Source organism: Saccostrea echinata, unplaced genomic scaffold (genome assembly GCF_033153115.1).
Source record: "Saccostrea echinata isolate AGI-Se365-2 ecotype Australia unplaced genomic scaffold, CSIRO_AGI_Sech_v1 ptg000009l, whole genome shotgun sequence".
Classification (NCBI taxonomy): Eukaryota; Metazoa; Mollusca; class Bivalvia; order Ostreida; family Ostreidae; genus Saccostrea; species Saccostrea echinata.
The window spans coordinates 17131342-17147818 of NW_026889758.1; the positions used below are offsets into that span (position 1 = coordinate 17131342).

General features: G+C 33.4%; 1 protein-coding gene across 1 annotated transcript in view; it reads left to right on the forward strand.

Annotated features, from left to right (window-relative positions):
• The window catches only part of LOC133181902 (large ribosomal subunit protein uL22-like), a 110971-nt gene that overhangs the window by 34082 nt on the left and 60412 nt on the right, over nt 1-16477 (forward strand). The gene's annotated exons all lie outside the window — the stretch shown is intronic.

The following is a 16477-nucleotide window of genomic DNA, read 5'->3' on the forward strand; positions in this document are numbered from 1 at the left end:
TATTTAAACAAACTAAGTGCATGATTATAATAGGCAAGGATGCCTCTTCCAAAATTTTTAAATACATGGCCTCAGTTTTTGGGGTTCTTGAGGAGGGTGGAGGGGGGCTCTATTGATAATATAGTGAAAATGCATTAATTCTATTAATTAATCATTAACTAATCCTGTATGCTCCTTAGTGTTGAGCTGATAAATAAATTGCTTAGCTATGATGAAGATGGGAGCTTCGAACAGAATTTTTAAATCTTGTGGTCCTAGGGTCAGGGGTTCTGGCATAACGAGGAAGGGGGGGGGGCTTTTGATAATATAATGGAAAAGTGTTAATTCTTTGAAGTCCATAGTTATGATGATGAGGGTAACTCTTCCAAATTTGTAAATTTCTTGACCTTTGGTCTTGGGTTCTGGTGTTAGGGTAAGGCTTTGTTGAATCTGTAGTGAGAATGCATTGTACCTGTGAAATTCTTCTCTGCTTCTGGGCATATCGAAAGCAAACTGAGTAAAAGTTTAAATGATATAAGTAAGCGTATTTCTACCAGATTTTTGAACATCTGGACAATTCGTCTAAGCATTCTGGTCCTGGGCAGGGTTCTATTAATTTGTATTCTACTGAGAGAAGTTATTCCCCTTTTCCATTCATCTTTGATAATTAATCACTGTAAATAATGTTTTTGAAAGGTTAATAGAATAAGATAATTATGCAAGAATGTTTATTGTATAATTCAAAAATTACTTTCTTAGTTTTAATAATCAGGTAGACCTGTAAGTAATAGATAAATAAAAACGAGACAAAAATAACTTATCTTATTAAAAGTTCTTCAAAGACCATAAGAGAGGTCAATGCTAGAGGTCTTAATATGGGTTTTAAAATAGTACAGAAGCAATAATAGTTTGTTAATAGTCTGCATGGTGATAATGTTAAGTGGGGGACAGATTAGAACTTAAGTAATGAGTTGATACTGAATACTAGACTAATTATTTTGTTGATCCTGATCTTCCTACTGCTCTTGCTTTAGGGCAACAAAGCTTCATCCCTCAGTGTATTTAACTTCTAAATTGTTGTATTATACTCAGGTGACCGTTAAGGACCTTGGGCCTCTTGTTATAATATCAGCTTCGGAATACTTGTGTGGTACAATCAGAATGTTTTTTAACAAAATAATTTTGCAAATGACCAAAGATAACGTTAATTGTTTATGAATTATGAAAATCATGAAATTACAACCAGAAAATGAAGACATATATATTTTTAGAAATGATTTCTGACGTATTCATGTAGTAATATTCTGTAATGGTTTGGGCCGTGGATATCGGCCTGGGTAGCTCAGTCCGTAGGGTACCTGTCTAGTGATGCAGAGGTCCCGGGTTCGCGATCGATTCCCGTTCGGTCCAGCCATACACCTTTCCTGTTGCAGATTTGGTGCCGTTGACCACCCCTGGACTTGCAGGTGAAAGTCCTGCCAGGGGCTAATAAGAACTTAGGTTGTGTCTTCGAGGGCGAAGACAATTTAAGGATGGAGGAATGTAATGGTTTGGGCCGTGGATATTGGCCTGGGTAGCTCAGTCGGTAGAACACTTGACTAGTGATGCAGGGGTCCCGAGTTCGATTCCCGGTCCAGCCATACATTTTCTCCTTTCCTGTTACAATTCCACTATCACCTGCTTATGGTGTTTATGTCTCCCAACTTATTCATACTCAAGAACATGCTCTGAGTACAAACAATTGTTAAATCGAGGCAGAATACTGACAGATAAGTCAGAATTCTGACTGTTATAGCAAGTTAAAGACGGCGTTATAATGCTTTGTAGTATTTTTTCAATCATTTTTAAGAATAAAAACCTAATCTGATCCTATTTTGTAAACATTATCTTTGTACCTGAATGTAGTTATATTTAAAAACAGGATAACAAATCGTACTTTCTCTGTGTGATGAAATTTTAAATAAAACAAATAAAAGCTCAAGAAAAAAATCTTTTGTTTCTATTTTGTCAGAAGTCATCACTTTAATCGAAAAGTACGTTTATCATAATGGCTACTATCAAGGCTAAAAAAGTATTTTAATTTATGCTTTACCTTGGTTACATATGTTCAAATGTGTTATCAAAAAGGTCAAACGGTCAAATGTAAGACTGCTTATTGATTCATAGGATAACACAATCTTTTCGGACCATCTGTATACTTAAGTAAATATTTGTTTAGTGAATGAAGAGAGTTTTTAACATGTTATACAATTAAGACCCTAAAATTTGCATTAAAATATTTTTCTTCGTTGTTTTTTGTAGAGCTGAGATTCTTTAGATCGGGATTTATAGCTGTTTGTAGCAAGACCCTATATATTTGATAATTCTTGTAAAATAAGAATACCAATAAGGAAATAATACCAATAAGGAAATAGTTCTTGTATGTGATTTGTTTACATAAACAGTAAGCCGGGAAATACCACTGCTATTTAAAGCTTCATACCATCTAGCTATACTTAAATACCGGTTAGGGAAAAAAGCAAGTCCTTTAATTAATCCTCGAACTACGATTTTAGAGAGAGAGAGAGAGAGAGAGAGAGAGAGATTCTCTTTTTATTAGGATAAATGTACCCACTTCCGCCCCAACTCGGGGTTGAACTCTCGACCTACGGAATCTGAGATACAGTTATTTGGAATTCATAAAATTAATTCATTATCGGCCGCAGAGGAGGTCGATCTATTTGTGGATTTGTTGGAATGTTGCACATGGGGAAATGAGACGTTATTTTTCATTGAATAATATTTAATATAAAATGTATTTCATTTATTAGAGGATAGTTACCAATACATGTTGTAATGAAATTAATTTTATATATAAAGCACAATTTACAACAACTCTTAAACTAACATAACTGCCCTAAGTGAAGAAATATTAATATAGAAAGCACAAAGAAATTCACTCTTAATTCCATTACAACGTGTATTTGTAACTATCCTCTAATAAAAACTAATGTCCAAATAACTGTATCTCACTTCCATTCTCAATGACCGCGTAGTGTAGGGCGGCGCCCCTAGAATTCCATCGGCATCGAAATCAAGTTTTTTGACTTGCCTAGATAGCGGAGCGGTCAAGCGCGCTGTTCCTGTAGTGCTAGGAGACAGATTCCGTAGGTCGAGAGTTCAACCCCGGGCTGGGGCGGAAGTGGGTATCCTTATAAAAGTGAATTTCTTTGTGCTTTCAATATTTCTTCACTTAGGGCAGTTATGTTAGTTTAAGAGTTGTTTGTAAATTGTGCTTTATATATATATATATATATATATATATATATATATATATATATATATATATATATATATATTAACGGGAGGGAACGCTCACTTCCCAGGTTCATTTATGGCATAAAAGATCAAATTGGACGTTAATATACCATTTTCTGTGATCTTGGACACCAAGAGGAACTGATTAATGCATTTATGTACATGCTAGATTTCATTGAACACTAACAAAACAAAAAAAATTTCCAGAACAACTTAAAGGAATGTTTAAAATGCTAATATACAGAACGTTGATTTGGTTACTCTCGATAATGCTCACCATAGAGGAATGAAGAACCCTCTATACATTGCACACTAAAGAGTTCTAATTCCATGGTATTTTTATGCATTTAGAGTGAAACGACCTTATATCTAAAATGAAATAAATTTAAATCTAAAGTTTATAACTCATTCTTAATATCTCATTTGGACTAGATGAATTAAGGAGGCTGGGGGGTCAACAAATTAACCATCAGATATAACTTATTTTTTTAGATATGATATCTTAAGCTGTCAACTATCATTTGGCAAAGAAAAAATTCATACATTTTAGTTTTAAAATTTGATCGTTTTTGTATATCTTTATATAGAGCTCTTCTTCTAAAGGAGATCAATATAGTCTAAAAATGGCCACGACCACCCAGCCCTCTTAATTGAACACTTTATTCGCATATACTTTTTTCATTTAAGCAAGGAACAATGATTTCAGTTCAACAAAACTTCATTTTTTTAAAATATTTTTTCTGGGGATAAATGGCAAGTACCCTGTAAACTCCAAACTTACATCTTTATATGATACAATTTCCTCAGAGTCCTTAAAACAATTTTCATTGGTGTATAGAGGATCCTTCATGCAGTCAGACTCATGTTCTTGTTTTTCACGATTGACAAACTGCTCTCCAAATAGGTGACTGGAGGACGTCAAAAAGGAAACTGTAAGTCTTAAGTTGGAGTAAGGAAACCCATTTTGACTGGTGGACGCCAAAAAAGGAAAGCGTACGTCATAAGTTGGAGTCTGGAAACAGATAACCCATTCTGACTGGATAACGCCAAAAAAGAAAAGTGTAAGTCATAAGTTGGAGTCATTAAACAGATAACCCATTCTGACAATTGAAAGAACCGAAGGTCTTTTTCGGAAGGGGGGAGCTCTGTCCTCAGGCACCTATGCGCCGGAGGGGGGGGTCTTTTTTTTCCCGTAATGTTATTCCTTTGTGTTCAATTCAGAAAAAAAAACTTTGGTTATTTTTCAGCAGGTAGGAGAGAGTAAAAGCATTTTAATAGATTACTTAGGTTCAAGTGATTCTGGGATGTTAGAGACTCATGTGATGACGTTTTGCGCCCTGGTTGCCTTGTCACAACGTAAAGGTTACGTTATTTGAGGGAGAAAATGGACATGTAGATGGTTATTTTATCAGTAATTACGGTTAAGACTAGGAGGTTAAAGAAGTGAAGAAAGCTGTAAATCAAGCCTGGGTCTTATAAAAACGACTGGTCCCAATCCGAATTTTATTATACTGGGTACATCGACATGATATTCATTTTATAGAGTCAATCAACGAGCTTTTTAATAATATATATACATGTAATGAAAATGAAATGCAGGACAATCAGTAACGATCCTCTTTAAAAAAAAAAATAGTTGCAACTCACTGCCATATTCTCAAAGACCTTCTTGTGTAGGTGAGCGCCGTGAGAATTCCATCGTCATCGAAAGCAGTTGCCTAGACGGTCGAGCCACATGCGCTGAACATTTTCTTTAGATATAGAAAAGAAATCCACAATATGGAATTTTGATATATTAATAAGAAAAAAATTAATCCCATGTGCCTTTTGGTCGAGCAATCTTACACGCTGTTCTTGCACTGCTCAAAGACAGGTTTCGCAGGTCGAGAGTTCGACCCCAAGATGAGCCGAATGTGGGTATCCTTGTGTTATAAATTATTATGCCAGCACTTTCTAAAAATGTTCGAGTATATTGTTGTTCTCCTGGTTAGTCAGTCTGTCCGTCCTTCCGTCTGTCACCCTTCCTTCTTCCTCAAGCTACTCTTACTTTTTAAGCAGTAGCCAACTCATCTTTTGGAATAAAATTGGTGGTGCATTGAGCATGTGCAAAAAGATTTTAAAATTTTCATTTTTGTCCTACGGCCCAAATGGAGGTAAAAAAGATTGTTTTTCTACAAACACCTGGTTCTCTGAACTCCTCTTACATTTTTTTATAGTAGTCAATTCATATTTTGGAATATAATTGATGTGCAATAAGGTTTCAGAATTTTGCTTGTCATCCTGGGGGCAATTGGCAGTCCAAAAATAACGTTTTTCTGCAAAAACCTTGTTCCCTGAACCCCACGTAATATTTCTGCAGTAACCAATTCATCTTTTGAAATATGAGTTGTGGTGTTTTGGAGATGTGGAATAAGATTTCGGAATTTTTGTTTCCGCCCTGGGGTGATTAAGGGTCAGAAACGTCATTTTTACTAAAACAAATTCTGGTTTTCTGAACTTCTTTTACATTTCTTGCAGTTGCCGATTCTTATTTTGAAATGTGATTGGGAGTACCCTGTTGATGTGCATAAAGGTTTTGGAATTTCGATTTCATCCTAGGGGCGATTGGGGGTCAAAAGCTTGAAAACTGTTCGTTATCTCCATATATTTCGTTCTACAAAAAAAACCCCTGGTTTCCTGAACTTCTCTTACATTTCTTTTTGCAGTAACCAACTCATAATTTGGAATATGATTAGTGATGTCCTGTAGATATGCAATAAGGTTTCGGAATATCTGTTTTCACCCTGGGGGTGATTGGGGGTAAGAAAAAGTGATTTTTCTTTTACATAAAACCTGATTCCCTTAACTCCTCTTACATGTTTTGCAATAGCCCAGTCATATTTTGGAATATTATTGGAAGTGTCCTGTAGATGCAATAAAGTTTAAGAATTTCAATTTTTACCCTGGGGCGATTGGGGGTCAAAAAATAACATTTTTTTTTTAAAAAACATGGTTCCCTGAAGTCCTTCTATATTTTTTTGCAGTAGCCTACTCACCTGGAATGTGATTGGGAGTCTCCTCTAGATGTGCAATAGGGGTTATAAATTTCGATTTTCACCTTGGGGATCATGACTAGGGGTCGCAGTAACCAAATCATCTTTTGCAATATGATTGGCTTTGTCCTGTTGATATAATATAAGGTTTCAGAATTTTGATTTTTAGCTGTGGGGGCCAAAAATGATTTCTTTTCACCAAAGAACCTAGATCCCTGAACTCCCCTTACATTGTTGATCCCAATCATATTTTGGAAGAAATCTGGATGTGTACTGTAGATGTGCATTTAGGTTTCGGAATTTTGATTGGGGTTGAAAACCGCCTATTTGTTAATTATAGTATTTTTGTGGCTTCTTTCCTTGTTACCCAAATAAGAAGATGAGTACAGTGCGGTCGAAGTACCAAGTGCAATTAACATGAATGTAACTGCCTATGGCTTAAAGAAAAATTAATGTAGTTTTAAGATACATCCGTCAAGGGAATTTGACACTTTCCAGGCATGTAGTGAGTGGGGGGGGGGGGGGCTGTTCTCCCCCGACTTTTTTCCCAAACATGACCTTTTACTGTTGCAAATGTATTGAAAAGGCGGTTGGCCCCCAATTTTTGTTCCAGGATATAGTTAAATCGTCCCACGGTGTTTATAATTAAAATTTACCTGTGCTTGTGAAAAGAGTTGGAAACCAAACCTACCCCTACCCCCCCCCCCCCCCCAAAAAAAAAAAAAACAAAAAAAAACACGATTTAGGATTTTTGAGTTTAAACAATTTTATTCCTTCTTTGTATTTTTTGCTTGGCAATTTTTTTTCAGGTTGTCTTTTTTAAGGGATGGCAACGAATATTCGAACATTCGAATATTCATTCGATGAGTTGATATTCGAATATGAATTTAAGATTCGAATATTCGGCGTTTTTCAGATTTCATAAAAAGAAGTACTGTGATTAATAAATTTTTGTTAGAACGGTGCTGGAATTATCCCTGTTTAATTTACTAGCGATCAATTTCGATCGCCTTATTCCTTTCACTACTTTCTTATCTTATAAATCTACTAAATTACATGTATTTTGTTTTGAGTACATTGTTAAAGAATCGTACAATAATGCTTTACGTATAATACAAAATGTACTCTCATAGTTCTTATTAGTTAGATACGATCGGAGAACAACAAATTAAATCTAAGAAAGTCTAAAAGGTGTGAAGAGTATACTTATCAGAATAAAATTAATTGATCATTGAATGAATATCCGATAGAATAAACTGTAATTAATATCGTAAAGGGCTTAAGGAGGCGGGGGGGGGGGGGTCAACAAATTAACCATCAGATATAACTTTTTTTTTTTTTTTAGATAAGATAACTTAAGCTGTCAACTATCAATTGGCAAAGAAAAAATTCATACATTTTAGTTTTAAAATTTGATCTTTTTTGTATATCTTTATATGGAGCTCTTCTTCTGAAGGAGATCAATATAGTCTAAAAATGGCCACAGCCACCCAGCCCTCTTAATTTCAGAATAAATGTATAAATTACTTGATTATCTCGGGTTGTACATAGTCCTGAATTTTATATTCATTATCGGGAAATTAGTTAATTACCTAGGAAAATTGTCTATGGAAATATTTGTTTACATTGTATCAAAGATTATAATCATATCTCTTATCAGGCAGATAATTGTAATTTATTACACGTGTTGAAATCTGAACAGTATACCATTACGACTATCTTGTCTTTTGTAAGACGACTGGTTCCTCAGTTGCTCAGTTGGAGCTACTATAAATACACATTTCATTTGTTAAAATTATACTTTTCTACATTTAAATCAATTATTTATTTCAAACATTGACAAATATCAAATGGAATTTCTTATTGTACACCTCCAAAAGTCTTCATACAATTTTACTTCCAATATAACTATACCTATCATAAGTAAACCTTTCATGAGAGTAGGATGATGCATATTTAAAATAAACACATTTTATTTATTTTATCGAATATTCGAATATATTCGAACACTTTTATTGAATATTCGAATATGAATTATTGACAAAATTGACATCCCTACTTTTTTTGTCTGCCTCCACCTATCATAAACAACGTGCCTGTGTTTTTTGTTTTGTTTTGTTTTTTTTCAACGGGGTTGAGTAAGAACTGCATCATATTTGTAAGTAGCCCCATCGTAAAGTGAATATCTTTTGGCATCAGACCAATTTTTTTTCAAAAGGGTAAGTCATATTTAGAAGTTGGGGTGTTAATTTGATTGGATAACCCAACCTCTTCGGACCAACCCATCTAATGATTGCCATGTATACTTATATATAGCTGTGCAGTCACAAGTAAAAACGTATATGACCTGTAAAATTTGATCATCTAAAAACAGTGTTTAGTAAAAATTCATTAAAGGGAAGTACCTAATTTTTCATTAATAAAACGAGCAAATAATTTTCTTGCTAAGAAATAAAGAGGAAAACCGGAAGAAATTATAATTTTTTTTTTTAGATTTTAATATTTATTTCTTAATTGAATATTTTTGATAAAATAAAACGAAAGTAGATGTTTAAGAAAGAATGAAGAGACATTCAAAGAGAAGTAACTCTTTGTACACTGAGTACTACAACATGATAGAGTGCGATTTACATAATCGAACGAATATTATCGCTAATTAATTACGACGGAGTAGTTAATCATACTGTGTTGTATTCTCTTAAAGTATTCAATGTATAGTGAAAGAATATTGTATAATTTTGAATCATTTTAAACTAGTTAAAAATGTATTTCTAGTCCAGCTAATGATGAAAGTAAAATGAACCAATGGGCCGACTTCATTTGTCACAGATCGGCGTACGCCGAATTGCGCCGGTCATATGATCGGCGTAAAACGGCTAACTGGCAAATGAAGTAAACCGGCTAAAACAAAAAATAATTATACTATATAACAATCAATTAATTAAGATCTATCACTTTTTACGTTATGTCTTAGCGAAAAAAAGGTTGGATAATTAGAAATTCAATGTATAAAAAAGTCATGGAATTGATGAAAAAAATTATTTGTAGAAAATAAGAACGGATTTTAAATACATGAATGGAGATTTGTTCAAGAAAAGTAAACAATTAAAGAATATGCCGAATTGGTAAAAAGTATCCTCATTTTATAAGTTGTTTTATCTTCCCGCCATATTTCTAAGACCGGCGAATTGCTCGCCGGTCATTTCAGACCGGCGAGATCGGCGTACGCCGGCGAACCTTCCCCGGTCAAATGAAGCAACAAGCCGGGTTACCAAAGGTCAAGCGGCGCATTCGGCGTACGCCGGTTTGACAAATGAAGTCCCACCAATGATAACATATCAGAAGCCGGCCATTTTGCACCTTAAACATTTTTCAAGGGTTATCTTCCCTTGATGAAAAGAAGAAAATTTTAATTCTGTCAAAATATCTGTGGTAGATGATTTATTTTATTTCATATTTTGATAAAGAGAGAGTTTATGCATATTTTCTCCAAGAGATTTCTATGAAGTTCAAATTAGTGTACTTTTTACAATATCGAAATAAAACATGCACTGCCCAAAGACTTCAATGTAAAATTCAAGGCGCAATTAATTGGACAATAAGCAAAATTTTGTAAATTCCTTTAATGGATTACTTTTACTATTAATGAAAAGAAACAATTTTAAAGATAACAAAGCGATAAAAAAGGAGAAAGATTTCATAAAGAATTTGGATCTTTTATAAACTTTGTTATATAATTAGATCTGAACTGCTTAATGTTAGCAATAAAAAAAAATGTTAGGGTTATCTAAAAATGAAAATGTGGATTAACCGGAAATTCCAGGACAACGAAAGTTTAGAAATGAAATACCGTATAAAGATAACAAACAGTAATCAAGCTCGAAGTCATACAAATCGGGAGCAGAGCAAACACGGACCTCTAAAAACATCAGAGGTAGGATCAGGTGCCTAGCAGGAGTAAGCATCCCTTGTCAACTGGTCACACCCGCCGTGTGCTCCTTGTTCTCATCGGGAAAACGGAAAAATTCGTAGACAATTCAGTGTGTAAATAATGGCGTAACAATTTGTATGAAAAACGTCAGTGAACAGTCGACTGAATTTATCTTTTTGTCCATAATCTCAAAAAATACAAATCCCCACATCCTTCATCCTTTATTTGTTGTTTCGAAATATGAAGATAACGAACAGTAATCAAGCTCAAACGTCCATTGAAATAATTCGTATTTGCTGATAAGGTCATTGTATTTACGAAATGTTGACCTTGATGAAAAAGGTGAAGATAACGAACAGTGATCGATCTAAAAAGATATCTATAAACAATACAAATCTTTGAAGAGGGCATAAAACATGGGCCCCTGGAAATTCCAAAGGTGGGGCCTGGTGCTTAGGTAGATATATCTAAATATCGAATTGAAGGCAACATAAAGTATTTTCTTCTTTATATGTATAAGTTTTTGAAGAAATTTTGTTTCATATGAATATAAAAATTGGTCTGCTAATAAAGGGGTGTAATTAGTACCCATGGAAATTCCGACAGATTGTTTAAAGACTTGATCTCCAAAAACTACACAGATATTGTCAATTAGAGCTCAAGCATCTTTATAATATCAGCTTCGGAGTACTTGTGTATATAATCAGAATGTTTTTTAACAAAACAATTTTGCAAATGACCAAGGATAACATTCATTGTTTATGAATTATGAAAATCATGAAATTACAACCAGAAAAGCATGACAAATATTTTATGATTTCTGACTTTATATTCATGTAGTAATATTTCGCTATCACCTCCTTATGGTGTTTATGTCTCCCAACTTATTCGATACTCAAAAGCATGCTCTGAGTACGAACAAGTTTTAAATCGAGGCAGAATACTGACAGATAAGTCAGTATTCTGACTGTTAAAGACGGCGTTAAATGATGCTTTGTAGTATTTTATCAATCATTCTTTAAGAATAGAAACCGAATCTGGTCCTATTTTGTAAACATACTTTAGTACCTGAATGTAGTGTATAATTAGAAACAGGAAAACAAATCGTACTTTCTCTTTGTAATGAAATTAAAAAAACAAACAAATAAAAGCTCAAGAGAGTCTTCTGTTTCTATTTTGTCAAAAGATCAATCTAATTAAAATTAGATGTTCCGAATCCGCTACCGCTTCTCAAACGGTAGCGGATTCGGAACATCTAATTTTAATTAGATTGTCAAAAGATATCACTTTAATCGGAAAGTGCGTTTAACATAATGGTTAAGTATCAAGGCTAAAAATATTTTAATTTATACTTTACCTGTTACATATGGTCATATATATATATATATATATATATATATATATATATATATATATATATATATATATATATATATATATATATATATATATAACGGAAGGAAATGTTCACTTCCCATTTCATTTATGGCATAAAAGATCGAATTGGACTTTAATATGGTATTTTTTCTTTGAATGTTTAAAATGCTTATATACACAGAACATTGCTTTTGTGTTTGATGAAACTAGAAAGTGTACAGTGGATTCAAAGATATCCATATACTCTTAAAAAGAATGCTTTCTATCGTAAGCATATTTTTTCCGGCGAAATATATCCATAAATTGAGAAATTGGACAAAAAACACACCTCGACCCTCTTTCTACTGCTTCAAAAGCATACACTCCGTGTTCAACATAGCATACACCCCTATGTTGGGATATACAAGGTGAAAAGGGAAAAAAAGTAAGTCAGGAGTTGGAGTCTGGAAACAGTTAAACATTTCTGATTGGATGACGCCAAAAAGGAAAGTGTAAGTCATAAGTTGGAGTCTGGAAACAGATAACCCATTCTCCCGGACCTACGCTATTTAAGTTATACTGTAGCTTATTTAAAGCCATAAGTTTTACACAGCTTTGTCTATTGTTCTCAGAATTTAGGTTTCTTAATGTAGGTTTTAACAAATCATTGCTGAAATAGCAGTAAATGTTTTTATTTTAATCGATTTCAATCAATTATGGTTCATATTTAATACTTGTAAATCTGTTGGAATGAATTACGTTTTATTTAGCACAAAAAGCAATTAATTGGTGTCTCTATGTAAAACGAAAGTAGATCATCAAAGTTTAAACAGGAAGGTTTAATAAAAGATGTGGATTTATGAAAAGAATTTGGTCATCAAATTGTTATCAAATAAATTTTAACAAATTATAGATTATATTTAACATTCAAATATGGAACGTTATTAAAATCACCTAGATTTTCTCTTAGAGTTTCGTTCAGTTGGTAAAAACTTTTTGGTTATTTTTAGACTGGTCACCATTTATGACATAATTGACTATTGACAATTGTACATGCGCATGCTTTATATTACATATTACATATATCCATGTACAAATCTGTATCACATATAATACTAGTACATGGCCTCGGACCAGGGGACCGTGAACAGACTCGGGCTGAATTCAATAATCTATCAGAATCTCATTAATTGTAATTTAAATTCAAAACATGTTAGACATTGACTTCTATTGCTTTCATTTGCAGATTTTGAACTAATTACTAATCTTGGATTTTTTTCCCATTTTTTATTTTTCGTGTGTGTGAGTTTCCCAATCATGGTCCCACTGGATTTAACAAGCTTGATTTGTTATCGATACACGAGGATAAAATATTACTGACTTAGATATTAAAAGTGTATCCAAATGCAGTTAAATTTTCAAATTGATTTTCTTGATTAGTTTGGTATAATTCATTTTTAGTAGTTTTATTTGCTTTCCGTATCTACTAATGAACATCAGAATTTACGTTGAAATGAATATATTCAAATGAAATAGTATACTATATATAACTTAGCAAATCATTTCATGATAATAACTTGGCGAGTTACATGAGTAAAAGGGTAAGTCAAGTGTCTGAACTGGGGTATAATGTAAACAGGATAACCCAATCCAATCGGACCTACCCAATATTACACCACAGTATCATCTCTATATAAAGATCATTCTCTTAACAGAAGTTTGCTTAAAGTTTTGCTAATTGTATGTCATGTTATTTTTATTTTTATTTCTTTGGCAAAGATTATATTCTGTTTATTTTTATGACCGTTTTTCATACAACTTTCTACCTTTGTATTTAATTGTAAAACTTTTTATGTCGCTTTCTCTCTAGTTAATGATAAATTAGATTATTTTGATTAAAATTTTCAAAACGAAACAACATATATATTACGCTAATGTATACATTATTTGAAAACCTGACATTTAATGAAACTGCATATATTGAGGCAAGATTTCTTTTCTTCTAAATCATCCTCGTCATATTAACTTCTCAATAACAAAGACTATAAATGAAACATTCAATGGTGATTATTTAACAAATCTTTAATCGATTTTACTTATTTGCCGAAGTGAAAGTAGAGCACTATCTAAAGCATTGGAAAATCAGAGGCTAAATTTAGCGAATAGATTTCCTTCAATACATACTAATGTAATAGTAAAACAAGCTTATCTTTTAAAAAGATTGGTGAGCTAGCGCTGTAGCATAATAAAATACAGAAGATATCTGAACCATTTGTTAAATTTGCTGAATCGATTAATTATTAATAAGAAGGCACATTGGAGCACTGGGGGGTTGAGTCGGGGGGGGGGGGTCATAATTCAGAATGGTTACTCTAAGAGTGGGCTTCACGTCGGCAATGGCGTAACTCCTAACTGTGCTTAAGCATTCTGTATTCTACTGTAATTTCAGTTTGGAAGTGAAAAAAGGTCAGTAGAACCAATGAGCACCTAGTTTAAAATATTCCAGTGTGGTACTGATTTTTAGCAATCGCATCTTCTCGGAACTTTCCGACAAGCTCGGTAAACATATCCGAGGTTGCGGCGGTATTTTCCGAACTTGCCGGAAAAATCAATGAAGGTAGATTAGAAAAGCTAGGTATTCATTACAATTTTAGAAATAACAGTCTTCGTTTTATAAGACCCAAGTAACTGTTACTTTTTGTTCATTTACGTGCAGGATAGACAACAAAACACGAAACTTCAGATCATATGTATTTTCGGACGAAAAAAACTAGAGTGACATGTCTTTCCGACATACTCTGAAAAGATTTTTTTCCGAGCTTGCCGAAATTATCAAGGAAGGTGGTATAACTGTGAGGAAAGCTAGATGTCTAGAATCTTGGCATTATATGATCTAAGTTTTTCTTCTACTTTTATTATGTGTAGGTTACACAATAAATAAAAAAAAATTCAGAATCCGGATCTAGACTGGTATTGCCTGTCTCTAACGTAAGAAATGTATATCGCACATACCAGACAGGAAAGGCTAGTGTAAATTCTGATCATATCTATATTTGTATTACAAAACGAAATTGTTATCGCACAGTCTATCTACAATAGTTTTCCCAGAATGCCCGACCGTGAAGTCGAGCATGCGTATTCCAGAAATATAGACTAACGTAGTTGCTCGAGAGCGCTAGCAATAATGAATAGATTTCCTTCAATACATACTAATGTAATACTAAATAATAAATCCAGACTCATGCAGAAAATAAATACTGACTGAAATGTGTATTTGCACCACAAAAGATCCAGAAATTTTTGAAAGGGAGTGGGGTTGAGGAGAAAAAAATTGTTTGGATAACGTATATCAACATTTACAAACCTCAGCACAGGGCTTCGATAGGAATGTTAGCAATATCTAAGTTTATGCGTTGAATAAAGAAATTACTCCTTACTCGTACCAATCTGATTAAAATAAGATTTTTGTTCTGATAATCGTTATACAAAGCAACCATCAAAATTTCGGAGCGTAACAAAAATATGATTTTAATCAGATTGTTACTCGCAGTTATACAAGTTCATAAGCATGCTATGTAAAATATAATAATTGAAAATTGCATTCTCGGTGGCATGTGTATAGAATTTAAGCAGAAGGTCCGGGGCTACCTTGAGGCTCCTAGTAAGCTCAGGGCAAAGCATAGTGGGTAACCAGAGGGTGAAACCCCCGGGAGATTGTGGATGATAGCAATTTGAAAGACAGACGTTTTACTCTAAATATTTTCAGCTATCGAAGTTAAAGTGTAGTAGGCCCGTAAATGATGGTTGCCCCGCCCCCATTTTTTTGCTGCTGTAAGGTTGAGCACTGTCAAATTCCATGTTTTGAAAAAAAAATACCAAAAACTGAGAGAAAGATCCACCCCCCCCCCCCCCCCAAGAAACAGGATTTTTCAATTTGGAGATTTTACTTTTTTCATGTCAGATTTTTTTTTTGGGGGGGGGGGGGAGCCCCCCCCCCTTTAAAACCGTTGCTACGACCTGATGTAGACCCTAAGGGGCAGTTTAAAAATAGTGAACTGTTCCAACTCAGGTTATACAAATATAATTTGGGTAACTATTGATTTTATTTCAAATGACTAAAATGTAAACCCTTAAAATGACTTAAAATTTACAAAATTAAAATATCACATAAATTAAGTGGACTGATAGGGTTTTATACGTAATTCATGTTGTGCCCTAGGCAACACAGTTTATACCATATATAAACCTATCAAATCAATTAAATTATTTTAAGGAAGTAGCTCTTAAACATTTGGATTCCAATATGACAGGATTAACATCTTTCAAAATGTGTGTTTATTACTTATTTTAATATTCATAAGATATTTATACTGTATATACAACTTTACAAAATGTTATCAAAAGAAAGACAACAGTTTTCTTGGAAAACTATATTTTTTCCTTGCGAAAGGATTTCAAACAAGAATGTGTAGTTTGCTTATTTTAATCTGATAGTGCATTTCTTGTGATTTATACGTGTCCCTCAAAATGGTAATGTCAGATTTCATTTTATTAAAAAAAAAAATTAAAAACTCCGGGCATTTTAGTTTGTGATGCATTGTGCGTACGGAGTCGATCAAAATTCTGAACTAAGTTTTTTATTAAGAGCCAAATTAGACAGCTAGATGCTATCATCAGTGATACATGTATATAGTTTATTACTTGAACTGCTTCGAAAGCATACAAATATTTGTACACTGAATCTAAGACAACTCAGTAATTTACAGAAATGAGTATAAGTAAAAAAATAACTACTGTACCGGACCAAAAAGAAAAAAGAAAAAGAAAAAAAGATCCCAACGCATAAAAATCTCAGCCTCAAATCTGATATTTCTGCCTCAGC